Below are 11,156 nucleotides of genomic sequence, written 5' to 3' on the forward strand. Positions count from 1 at the left end.
CATCACAAATTAACTCAGCGGTTTTTCAAACCAACGTTTTAGAAGATGCTCTCATATGTACGTGTGTGTGTGTATATATATAAATATATATATATATACACACACACACACACACATAGCAAGACACCACCTTTTCTGAATGCATCAACAGCCAAAATCGCCTTCAAAGACCTGATATAAACTGCTCTCAGCACACACACACACACACACACACACACACACACACACACACACACAGTCGGTTGCTGCGACTATAATGCAGTTGCACACTCACACGCGGGCGGAAGGCAATGTTGAGATGAGCAACAGAGATGAAGTGTGTCATTTAGCTGCTGCTCTTATTAGGTCCTGGTCGTTTTCGATCATCACTATTACCTGCTGTGCAACGCATCCCAATTGAACAGGAGGGGGAGGGGATGGAGTGTGTGCCATAACCATCAACTCAGTGCGTGTGTGCGCGCGTGCATGTCTGTGTGTGTGTGTGTGTGTGTGTGTGTGTGTGTGTACCCTAACCTTGCTGTTTTCCTGGGACAGCTGGGGAACAGCAGAGTGTTTGTGTCGGTGAAGCATGATTGAGATAGTGTCATCTCGCCTAGCCTCAAGCCCCGAGTGCATTACGGGTATGTCACACCATTATGCTAGACATTTGGCATATCTGCAAAGGAATACTGCCTCCTCTCCATTTCTCCCCCCCTCCCCCTCCTCGACTGAACAGTTCATATGTTATTGCTTGAGAGCTCTCTGTTTCAACATAGCCGTCTCTTCCTTAAATCACCAGCCTCTAGCTTACGGCTGCACTTCTGATCCCTCTTGTACCTCATCGCCCGAGAAAACTACAGCGCAGCATATTGCCTCCCCCTGCCCCCATCTCTCTTCACTGCTGGATGGTGACATGTTTGTTACAATAATGTGATTTATTCTGCAAGTAATGAGTAACACAGGAGATAGAAGAGCATCATATTTCAACTGTCAGTCACTTTTGCACTTGCTGGACAAAAAGAAAAAAAAAACTTAAGTGAAAACATCCAACTCAGGCATCCTCAGACGAGAAAAATCATCAAAATGGACATAAATCAATATTTAAAAACACCAGAGACGAAGGTTTGCTAGCCCGCAAGTCTGGATGATGATAATAATAATAATAATAATAACAATATTTATATATAATTGGTTTGAATTACTAGAATCATCTTAAAATCATTTAAAAGCAAGTTTTAATTTATATGATGTTAGTTTTGAACATAATATACAAATCTTTTCTTTATTTTTGAACCCATAAATACATGTATTAAAGGGAATATTCAATTTACTTCCAATCACAAAGGAATTTTCCTCCCCCTTCTCGATGATTCCCGGGTGCAGAAAGAGTCAGCCACGTAAATTTAGCTTGAAGCTAAAGAGACAGCCGGCTAACGGCCCCTACAACAAGTGTTCTAGTAGTTGGATTTTAGCTCAAATCCCAGCCCGGATCACTCAGAGGAAGTTTGTGGAGTATTTTCTGTTGTTTACTAGCGGTTGTGACCCATTCATGTTCCCTTAAAATATAGAAACCGTTTATTTTAAGAGGTTCAGGGTTAATTTTTTGTTATATAGAAAATATTTGACTTGATAAATTTCAGTTGGACTTTGAAATTCTTGGAGTGGGTTGGAGCGCACGAACACAATGCTGTCATCACCTCCTGCTGATTGGTCTGGAGATGGTGACGGTACTTTGTCTCCTCCTCTCATCGTGTTCTACTGCAGCTAATTTGAACTTTTCTTCTGGTTATTTTTCTTCTTCTATTGTTTGATGTGTGACTCGATTTCCTCTCCGTCTGAGCAGCTGAACTGTCCAGTAGTCTTTTCACACTACAAATGCAGCCGTTGAACCACGGAGCTTCGAGCTTTAAACTGTCTATTCCCGTCTTCTCTAAAACGGTTCCTTTCTGACCCGAGTTCCCTCAATTCATAATGTGTTAATAAATATGAACTTTTTATTGGAATGTACTTCTAACCAGTTGTTTTTAAATCTTTTCTGTTGCTGCATCATTAACTGAAGAGTCTTAATACTGCACATGCAGCACATCAAGGACGAGTCTGGGTCCCAGTGCTGGTCCAGGGTACCTCACGCGCGCTACTAGGGTTCGGATGAAAATGAAAATTCAGAAGATCTGAACCCAGCACCTGACTGTTGGAGCGGTTTCAAACCTGAGTCTGTTTATTTATTCGTTTTTATTCCATATTCTCAGGACACTCAGGAATTGTGTTTTTGTTTTGTGTTACGCTGGGCGGAGCTACAGATTGGTGTGAGTCGCCATGATGACCTATCAAAGGTGGACCACCTGGTGCACAACTAAGGTCTAATGTTTTTCTTTACGTAGAGTCGGCGTTTGCTGGTAGTAGAAGTCTAGCTTCCTGGGTTTACTTTGGTTGTCACACCCCAAGCTGAGATTTAAATTTCATAAAGAAGGAGAATGGGTTTGCTTATCAGAATCTTAGGTTTCAATCCCTGAACATTTTGTTAGAATGACAACAAAAGAAACAAAGACACTGAAGCAGCGATCAGCAGAGTCGCAAGGTTCATAAAGACCAAAACAATCTGAGCCTCACTACTACTACTACTACTACTACTACTACTACTACTACTATTACTACTACTACTTCTTCTAGTAATACTACAGGGCTTTTATGAAGCCGTGTAGGTGCGAGGACTCTTAATGGAATCAACCATTGCAAGGGGTTGGTTCTGGTTCATCTTGCATTTGCCAGAATCACCAGGCGGCGGGTTGGATCCCGGGTCCCGTGATCAGCTGGACAGCGGACGGTTGAGTCATCGATGTGAAATCTGCCGGCTCAGGTTCCCTCCTCAACAGCATCTTCTCTGGGGCTCCAGCTGAGGTAAAGACTGACCACGCAAAAGAAACCACTCAGCGCTTTAGAAAACTGATCAGCAAACACTAAGTTCTTTTCTGTAAGACAATAATGCAAGTAGTATAAAAAAGTTGTATAAATCAATTTTTTGCTAACAATGCTGCTATGATATGATAAATACGGCTCTACTGCAGTCATAAATTAGCTTTCCTCTTCTGGAAACCAAACGGCTTCTATTGTTTTGACCAGAGGGTGTTTGGAAGTAACTTTAGCAAACCAATATTTGAAGATCGGCGCTGAGCATTTATTTTGTAAGTGAAATTCTCTCAAAAGCCATGACAGACAACGCTTCACCCTACAGTATGTTGCTTCTCTTATATTTACTTTAACCCCCCCATCCTCGCCGGTCTGTTCCTATCGGGGGCTATCTGTGTCAACAGACGCTACTCTCCTCTACATCTCCCGCTGTCAGAGGCTATCTGTGTCAAAGCCCCCCCCCCCATCTACCCCGGCTAATAGGCCTGTCAGCGCGGTGACATTGCGGGGTTGAACCACGTGACAGCGCTGGACGTCAGAGCTGTTATCCATTAAAGGACTGTGACTAGCCCGTAGTGTCAGCGCCGTGACACACCTGATTCACTCACTTACACACCGACCATGATATCATATCAGCCGAGGGGTCAAGGAGGAACGACCCTAATGAATACCAATGGGAAGTTGGAAGACACATGCTTTCCTGTCGGCTGGTCAGTTTTGAAATAGCCGGTGGAGGTTTTACATTCTCCGCGGAGACGTGAGGTCAGGATGAGTGTTAAGAACGAGGAACAGGATGATTAATTAGTTAACAATTTATATTAATGTTCAGTGAAAGACCTCCACTTAGAGTGCAATTAATTCTAATTAAAAGAGCGGCTATGGTTATGTCAGCAAGTAAAAAAAAAAAAAAAAAAAACTAACAATATAATCAAGCTAATTAAATGGGGGTGGTCTGAAACCCTGCAGTTATCAAGAGCCGATGATGCCTGAAAATCAAGTGAAGTTGATCCATGTGTTTATGCAAAAACACATAGAGGAGCTTGTTTTACAAACAAGTCACGACAGGATCTCCATTTATTACAAGCGCAGATTACACTGTGGAAAAAAAAAAAAAAAAACGCTCAAAAACCAAACTAACGAGGACCACGGAAGTGGCTAGGCATCGCTCTCCATCTCAGTTTCTATTTCTGCCCTGCAGAGTCCTGGAGCAGCCAGAATGACCGGGGCAGACAGATAAAAGAAAAAAAATATATATATATTACTGAGAAAGTAACTAACTCCCATGCTTTGATTCATTTGTGGTCACGAGATATAACTTTTTTAAAACTCCATCAAGAGACCAAGGCATATCTCGTAGCTTCAAGTTGTATCTTATAGTCTCACAATATCCACTCCCTCTCTCTTTCCCTCTCTCTGCTGCAGCGCTCCGTCCTGCCCTCCTGTTCTGTTTAAGTTCGAAATCCCCAGAAGACGAAGGGAGATTGACGTTTGTTCGGCCGAGTTCACAGTGGAGAAGCTGGTGTGATGCGGCGAGCCCACCCAAAACTGTCAGGGCCAACAAACAGCCTGTCTCCTCGTCCATGCCAGCTGAGATGTCACTAGTGTGTCACTTGAAATGGACCACATCCTACGAGCGTGTGTGTGCGTGTGAGACAGAGAGAGAGAGAGAGAGAGGGCCACTCATGACCTGACCTCTCTCTCTCTCTCTCCCTCATTCTACGTCTCACTTTTTGTCTCTTTAATTCAGAGCCCCGTCCCTCCTCCCCTCCGCCGCCAACGGTCACACACATGCAAATGCTAAAACAGAGAGAAACTCCTGGATAAAACTCCCCGTGTCAATCACCCTTCGCTACTTTTGCTCGCCTCGACAGCCTCCTGTCCGTCAAATGCCACAATAGTTGGCATCGGCGTGGAGTTCTGCCTGATGTGTTCGGTGTCACACAGCAGCTTTAGCTTGTCACCCTCCATCTGTCTGTCGGCCTGTCGCTCCTCCGCTGCCCCGCTTTCAATCACGCCTGTCACTCAACTTGTCCCCGAGCCCTCTTTTGGTCTGCACGTCTGTCAAGACACTAATTTAATTTGTTCATCAGTTTGTGAGTCCATTTCTTTTGGGACTTGCTGCAAAACCACCAGTCTTACGTAAGCGGCGCCCAGGTAGCTGCGAGCGCTGATTGTCAGTGATTGAAGCTGCTCGGCGGTGATGTGTGCCAGGCTACCTTGATCTCAGAGCCGGTTTGGGAAATGATGGAAGTGGGTGGGAAGAAAAAGTCAACTTCATTCCCTCTCTCCCTCTTTTTTAATCTAACTTTGCATGTCAAACCGTCAATTCCACACCGAGGGGATGTGACAAGCTCCAGGGCCCGAGGGGACGGCTCCGAATAGAGGGCCCTGGTGCAAATTGATTTTGATTTTCCTCCAAATCAGTCAGAGTGTTTAGCTTTAATGCGAGCTGATCAGAGCGCCACTTGGAGCACGACAGGACGAGGAGAGCAGGACAGTAACTGGGGAGATTAGCCCTGTCACTCCAGAGATCAGCGCCCGTCTCTGTCACTCACATGGGCACACACTCAGTATTCGGCTTTTTGAAACACACACACACACACACACACACCACGGTTTGATTCCCATGCGCATGCTGAGATAAAGACATTCATTGTTATTTGTAGATCACACGGCCACACAGTCTCCTCTTATCAGCTGTGTAGATCCGACGACAAGGTCGAACACAACTTCCACAGCACCAGGGATCATTTACATAACGCCGCTGCAAACTGCACAAGAGTCACGATGATACCCGGTCAAGACGATACTGGAGCGGTGGAGTGAGTGCGCTGTACTCTGTTTGTACAGCACAGTGGTACGAGTTAGTCGACATGCATTTCATCCCTGAAACCACCCCTGCAGGTGCGTTCTCTCGACACCAGAGTATTCTGATGGAAGTTTACAAAGAGAGCACCAAACCATGAACTGTATTTAGTCTTCCAAGTACTCACTAGCAGATGTGTTAAGCTCAAGAATACATTTTTCCAGAATGCAGAGAGAGGCAGTAAGGTATACTTAGCTTAAAGCTAACGAAGCTAACGGTTCACATCAACCAAACTGTCAAAAAAACGTCCACTTACAACAACAATACTTAAGCGTCTGTTCATGTCTGTTTGTAGGTCAGTTGAGGACATAGTGGGAAGACATGCAATGTTTTACAAAGGTTTTTGGGAGCAATATTTAAATATGATCTAAGAACGTTCCTCCAACAGGTGGGATAAAATTCTGTCCAAAATATTCTAAAAATTGTTCTTCAGACGATAGAATATTTGCTAATCAAATAATTAACATTTCCAGAATGTTGCTGCTGAAACACCTTGTCTGAGTAAGCATGTAACCTTGTAGGACCATGAACTGGAATGTGAAAATGTCACGTTTGTGACATTATTCAATCCTGTAACACTCTTGGCCAGCGAGGAGGGGAAGGTCCCCCTTAGCGAGGCGACCTCAGCCAAACTCAAATGTAAAAACACAAGGTTCCTTATTTCTTAGGTTCGGCTGATGTGCCCTGGATCCTCCTCCTCAGCCAGGGTCCACCCATCCACCATGTTTGGCCTCATGGTTTTTGCATACAAACAGAACTAAAACGTGACCTCCTAACGACGGTGCATGAAACCAGTCCGGCTTCATTTTTTTTAATTGAAAAATGTGATCAATTTGTTTTTTTTTGTTGTTTTTTTTTAAGTCGATATCATGCATGTTCATTAAAAGCCACCTAGAGGCCGGTAGCGTGTGTCCACCTACCCTCTTGCTGAGCGCTTCAAATTAGTCAAGGCCACTGTCCCTCCGTCGCTGGAGAACATAGCAGCATTGCGTTGGACTCTGGGATGGACAAGATGCCCCTGGCTTCACCACTCGGTCCTTCTCCGCGCGCCGGTGTCTGCTCATTTGCAAGGGTTTGATGGCCTTGAACTCTCTGAGTGGATGGGAAGTGACAGCATCAAAGCCTGAGCTGAGCCAATCAAACTTCACAGCACCTCCTGTCAGCCTGGAACTCCCATGAGGAGGGAGGCAAGGAAAAGAGAGAGGGAAGGAGGGAGGGAGACAAAGGTTTTCAGAGGCAACATCAATGCAGCGGATCAACCAACGCCTTCCCATTACCACCGACCACAGCAACTTAGAGACACTAAAAGGTAAAAAGCCTCTTCTGAATAAATGCATATAAATCCATATGCATATATATTTCTTACACCTACACTTGATTTCACTTTCAATGCCAGTTTAAACCCTGTTATGTTTCTTTATATACTTTAAAATGCCGGTGAGAGGATCAGAGGCCTGTTTGCCATGAGGTCAGCACTTTCCTACAGCGCCAGGAATGGGCTTTAAGGTGCCTTGTAATGTGCAAGGAGACAGGACCTAATAGATTGATACACAGGTTTTGACATGCTATTTGAGCGTGCAGTCCCGCTGTAATTGGCCACGTCATCATGCATTAAATTAACGATATATAGAGGAGTGCCCTGAGACGAGTGTCTTGGCCCGATCCGTCAGGCATCAGTGCAAAGTGCATGTGACAGGCCTCTCTGAGAGGAGGAAGAGGAGAGAGGAGGAAGGGGGAGGAGGGAGGTGCTTTTTTTTTTTTTAACAGTATTACCCTGATGGACATCTGAGCTCTAACTCTCCACTCTCTGCTTTGCTTTGTAGTCGTCCAGAAGTCCTCCAGCCTGCAGGGGCCGATTCACACCTGGAACGCCACAGGAATGCACTAATCTGGACAGAAAACCAGGTCCAAACTTCAGGTCTCTGTTACAGTTACATACAGTTGACTGGTCTTGAGTTACAATTTGAGAGCTTCGAGGGATACTTATCCTAAAAAAGTACATTTTGCCTTTCAAGGGCTCACAAATGAACCAAAAAGGGTTGTTAACCCACCCTATCTCCTCCCAAAACAACACTATATGGTTGTGAATTATTATAATATCTTCGTGTCATGCTTGCCCTTTGTTTCTGTTTGGTATGAATGTCTTAAAGTGATATTAACCCAAAAATTATTTTGCCTTTCCAGTACTCACAAATGGTGACTGATGCTAACAACAGCAAAACTGTCCCAAAATGTCTGTTTCCAAACTGACAAGTGCATCATTCGGGTTAATCCACGTAATCCACAAACACTTGGATTGGAGTTGTAAACAAACTAACCATTAATCACCGGGTTTGGTTCTCATTGGTGGTCGAGACGTACGTGACCGTCACACTCAAGTCACACTCGTATCTTAATGTCAGTATTTCTAGTCAGTCCCATTTTATTTTGAAAATCACTTCCCTGTTTCTGTTTGCTGGACTTCCTGTCTTTGTCTACTTTCCCGCCTTTTTTTGAGCGATCTCGTTTTCTTCATCAGTCATCAGCCACAGCTCTGCGTTCCAGGTGTTTCTTATCCAGTCAGCTCACCTGTCCTCCTGCAGTTTGTTTGTTTTTCTGTGCCAGTCATTTGTTCTGGAAGTCGCATCAGTTTTGTGAGTTTGGTTCCAGCTGGCATGAAATAATCATTGAGAACTTTGTTCCTGCCTCAACCACGTCTGCCTGCGCTACACTACGCAACACCTATGTGCTGCATTTTTCTCATTGCCATTACGTTTTTTGATAAAAGCTGAACACATGTTGATCTTTGCACTGAGAGTTTGAGAGCTCTGATTTACTGCTAAAGTTCAGACATCGGAGTTGAGAGCGAACGTGAAAACGCTTACGTTGAGCATGTGGTCACTTACGGTGGAACAGCCTCCGGATGGCAAGTCATTTTCCATCCAACTTCTACCTCTTGTCCTGTTCAGGGTGGTGGGGGTGGAGCCTATCCCAGCAGCCTTCCCCCTGGACGGGTCACCAGTCCATGGCAGGGCCAACACATATAGACAGACAACCATTGGCTCTCCCAGCCATACCTACGGTCAATTTAGAGTCTGGATTAACCTGGTCCCTCTTGATGTCTTTGGACTGTGGAGGAAGCTGGAGTACCAGAGAGAACCCAGCAGGAACAGGGAGAACATCACCCAGAAAGACCTCGTGCTCCAGCCGGGGCTCCAACCAGGAACCTTCTTGCTGGGAGGCGACAGTGATGACCACTGCTCCACCGTGCTGCCCCAAATCATTTTGAAATCTGTATTAATATCTACAGACTTTGTTGGCTTTCTATTTGTGTTGAGGAGCGCGTAATCGACAAGGAGCATTTATTTGTTTTGAGATGTTTTACTGCTGCGTGCAACATCAAATGAGGGCGTGGAGATTTAAGCAGGTCATATTTTCTCTCAGGTTAGCAACGGTTGCAACAATCCTCCACAACAATCAGTGACAACATCTGGAGCTTCCCAGCGCGAGCAGCTTTTGATGACATCCTAACCTGTCAGCCAAGAACTCGACTCACAAAAACAAGAATGAAAATGTTATCATTAACCGCTGCAGGAATTAGAGTTGGACTTTAGACAGGTATGTGCAAACGGCACTCAGATTAGTTTGCGTGGACGAAGAAATGATTAAAAAGTCTCACCTCAGGCTCCTCACCTCAGGCCTGCTGCTTTATGTGAGAGTGTGTGTGTGTGCACCTCGAATGTGTGCGGGTGTGATGGAAACACTGACTCTTCTAATCTTTAAATTAGCTCTGAAAAAGAGAGAGCTGACCTTTACACAGAAGTTATATAAAGTTCAATTTAACAAGCCTTTCCTCGCTCTGATTTATTAACCTGAAATCTGAAGTGGAGCCTATTTCTTTACTGCTATGCCACTTGGTTAGCGGCAACAAGTCACGGGCACAGAGATCACCTGTGGAAAGTTTCCAGCTCTGGTGTACTTACACTCCCTCTCTGTTCTTTCTCAGTTATTCCCCCTCAGAACTTGTATATTAGCTCAAGTAGCAGCTGAAAAATGACTCGAGCATTGAAAAGCAATCATGAAAAGTGAGTCATGCTTGTGTGTCAGTAAATTTCCCACTCCGTAGTCTTGGTTTGCTTTGGCTGCTGCTGTCATTTCATCCCCTTCATGTCAGGGCGCTCCCCTCCCGTGCCCCCCCCCCCTTCCCCGTCCCTGTCCCTGTCACTAGAGGAGAGGAGGGTCAGTTGTAGAACCAGGTAAAGCTGGATATGCACTTTGTGATTCGACCAGGGTTTCAGGACCTTGTTTGTTTTTTTTAGCCGCATTTCAAAGTTGGCACTGATTCCAGCTGCAGGGGTTGTTGTTTAGAGGAAGGACGGCCCATCAGCCGCTCCAGCCAGCAACCAGCCCTCCTGTCGCCATCGCATCGAGTTCTCTTCCCCCAAGCCGCATCACTTGAGGTTGTCACTGTTAGCTTCAAGTTAAATGTACGTGACTGGCTCTTTCTAACCTCAGGGGTCAGAAAGAAGCCACGCAGAAGGGAAAACAAAATGTCTTCTTGAACTCAAGACACCTGTTTGCAAGTACCTGAAGGGCAAATTTGCATATTTTGGGCTGAGAAATGCTTTAAAAAGCTCATTTCACTTCAGAAACTTCCTCTGAGCTTTCAAACAAATCTTTATCGGCAGTTGTCTTCAGTCAGCGCAGTCACAGGTGCTCGCAGCTGTACGGCGGCACGAACGGCAAGCGCTGGCTGATCCACTCCCGCTCTGAGAGCCGGAATCAAACATTTCTAAAATCGTACGGCGCTCATCACAAGTGAGGGTGAGAGGGGACAGAGGTAAACAACTGAGATGACACACTGAACGACAGAGAGAGAGAAACATGGTGGAAAAAGAGCGGATGGGAGGAGGGAGATCTGGGCAGAGCAGCCGGGCGGCGTTTGAAGCAGGAAGCTGGCGAGACAACAGAAGCAGCTTTATTCCGCAGACACAATGAGCAAACGCCACAAAGGGAGTCCTGCCGAGAGCAGGCCGGCGCTACTACTGAGCCGCTCACACGGGATTAAAGCGAGCACACACTTCAACATCTACGCACGAAAGGGGAAGGAGGGGAGATATCTTAAACTCACACACACACACACACACACACAGAGAAAATCACACACAAACTATCTGGTGGGCCTGTTTCCTTTTGATTCTGTGAATAGTGTAATGTTTGCTTGCTCTTTCATAATAGCAGTAGGTGCATTGTGTCTGCCAAGCACCTTTTGAGGGATGATCCAGCATTAGCGGGGGGGGGGGGGGGGGGGGGCGTGGTACACAGCGCCACTCCAACAACCCTTGTGTCCAAAATTTGTATGTATTTGCGCCCTCAGCTCACCTGGGCCTTGAAGACACTCTCCCGCTCTCTGTGTCCTGGGACA

The 11,156-nt window shown here is 45.5% G+C and overlaps 1 long non-coding RNA gene across 1 annotated transcript; it reads right to left on the reverse strand.

The window, feature by feature from the left end:
• Positions 1-878: 878 nt before the first annotated feature.
• Positions 879-8,684, reverse strand: LOC147269758 (uncharacterized). The gene is made up of 4 exons (XR_015111587.1): positions 8,617-8,684; positions 7,526-7,641; positions 6,673-6,844; positions 879-2,884 (listed from the first exon to the last, which is right to left on the reverse strand). It is a non-coding gene; the product is annotated as an uncharacterized LOC147269758 (long non-coding RNA).
• Positions 8,685-11,156: the final 2,472 nt, after the last annotated feature.

Source organism: Aulostomus chinensis, chromosome 2, assembly GCF_037954235.1.
Source record: "Aulostomus chinensis isolate RoL2024-O1b breed Wild chromosome 2, RoL_Achi_v1.0, whole genome shotgun sequence".
Classification (NCBI taxonomy): domain Eukaryota; kingdom Metazoa; phylum Chordata; class Actinopteri; order Syngnathiformes; family Aulostomidae; genus Aulostomus; species Aulostomus chinensis.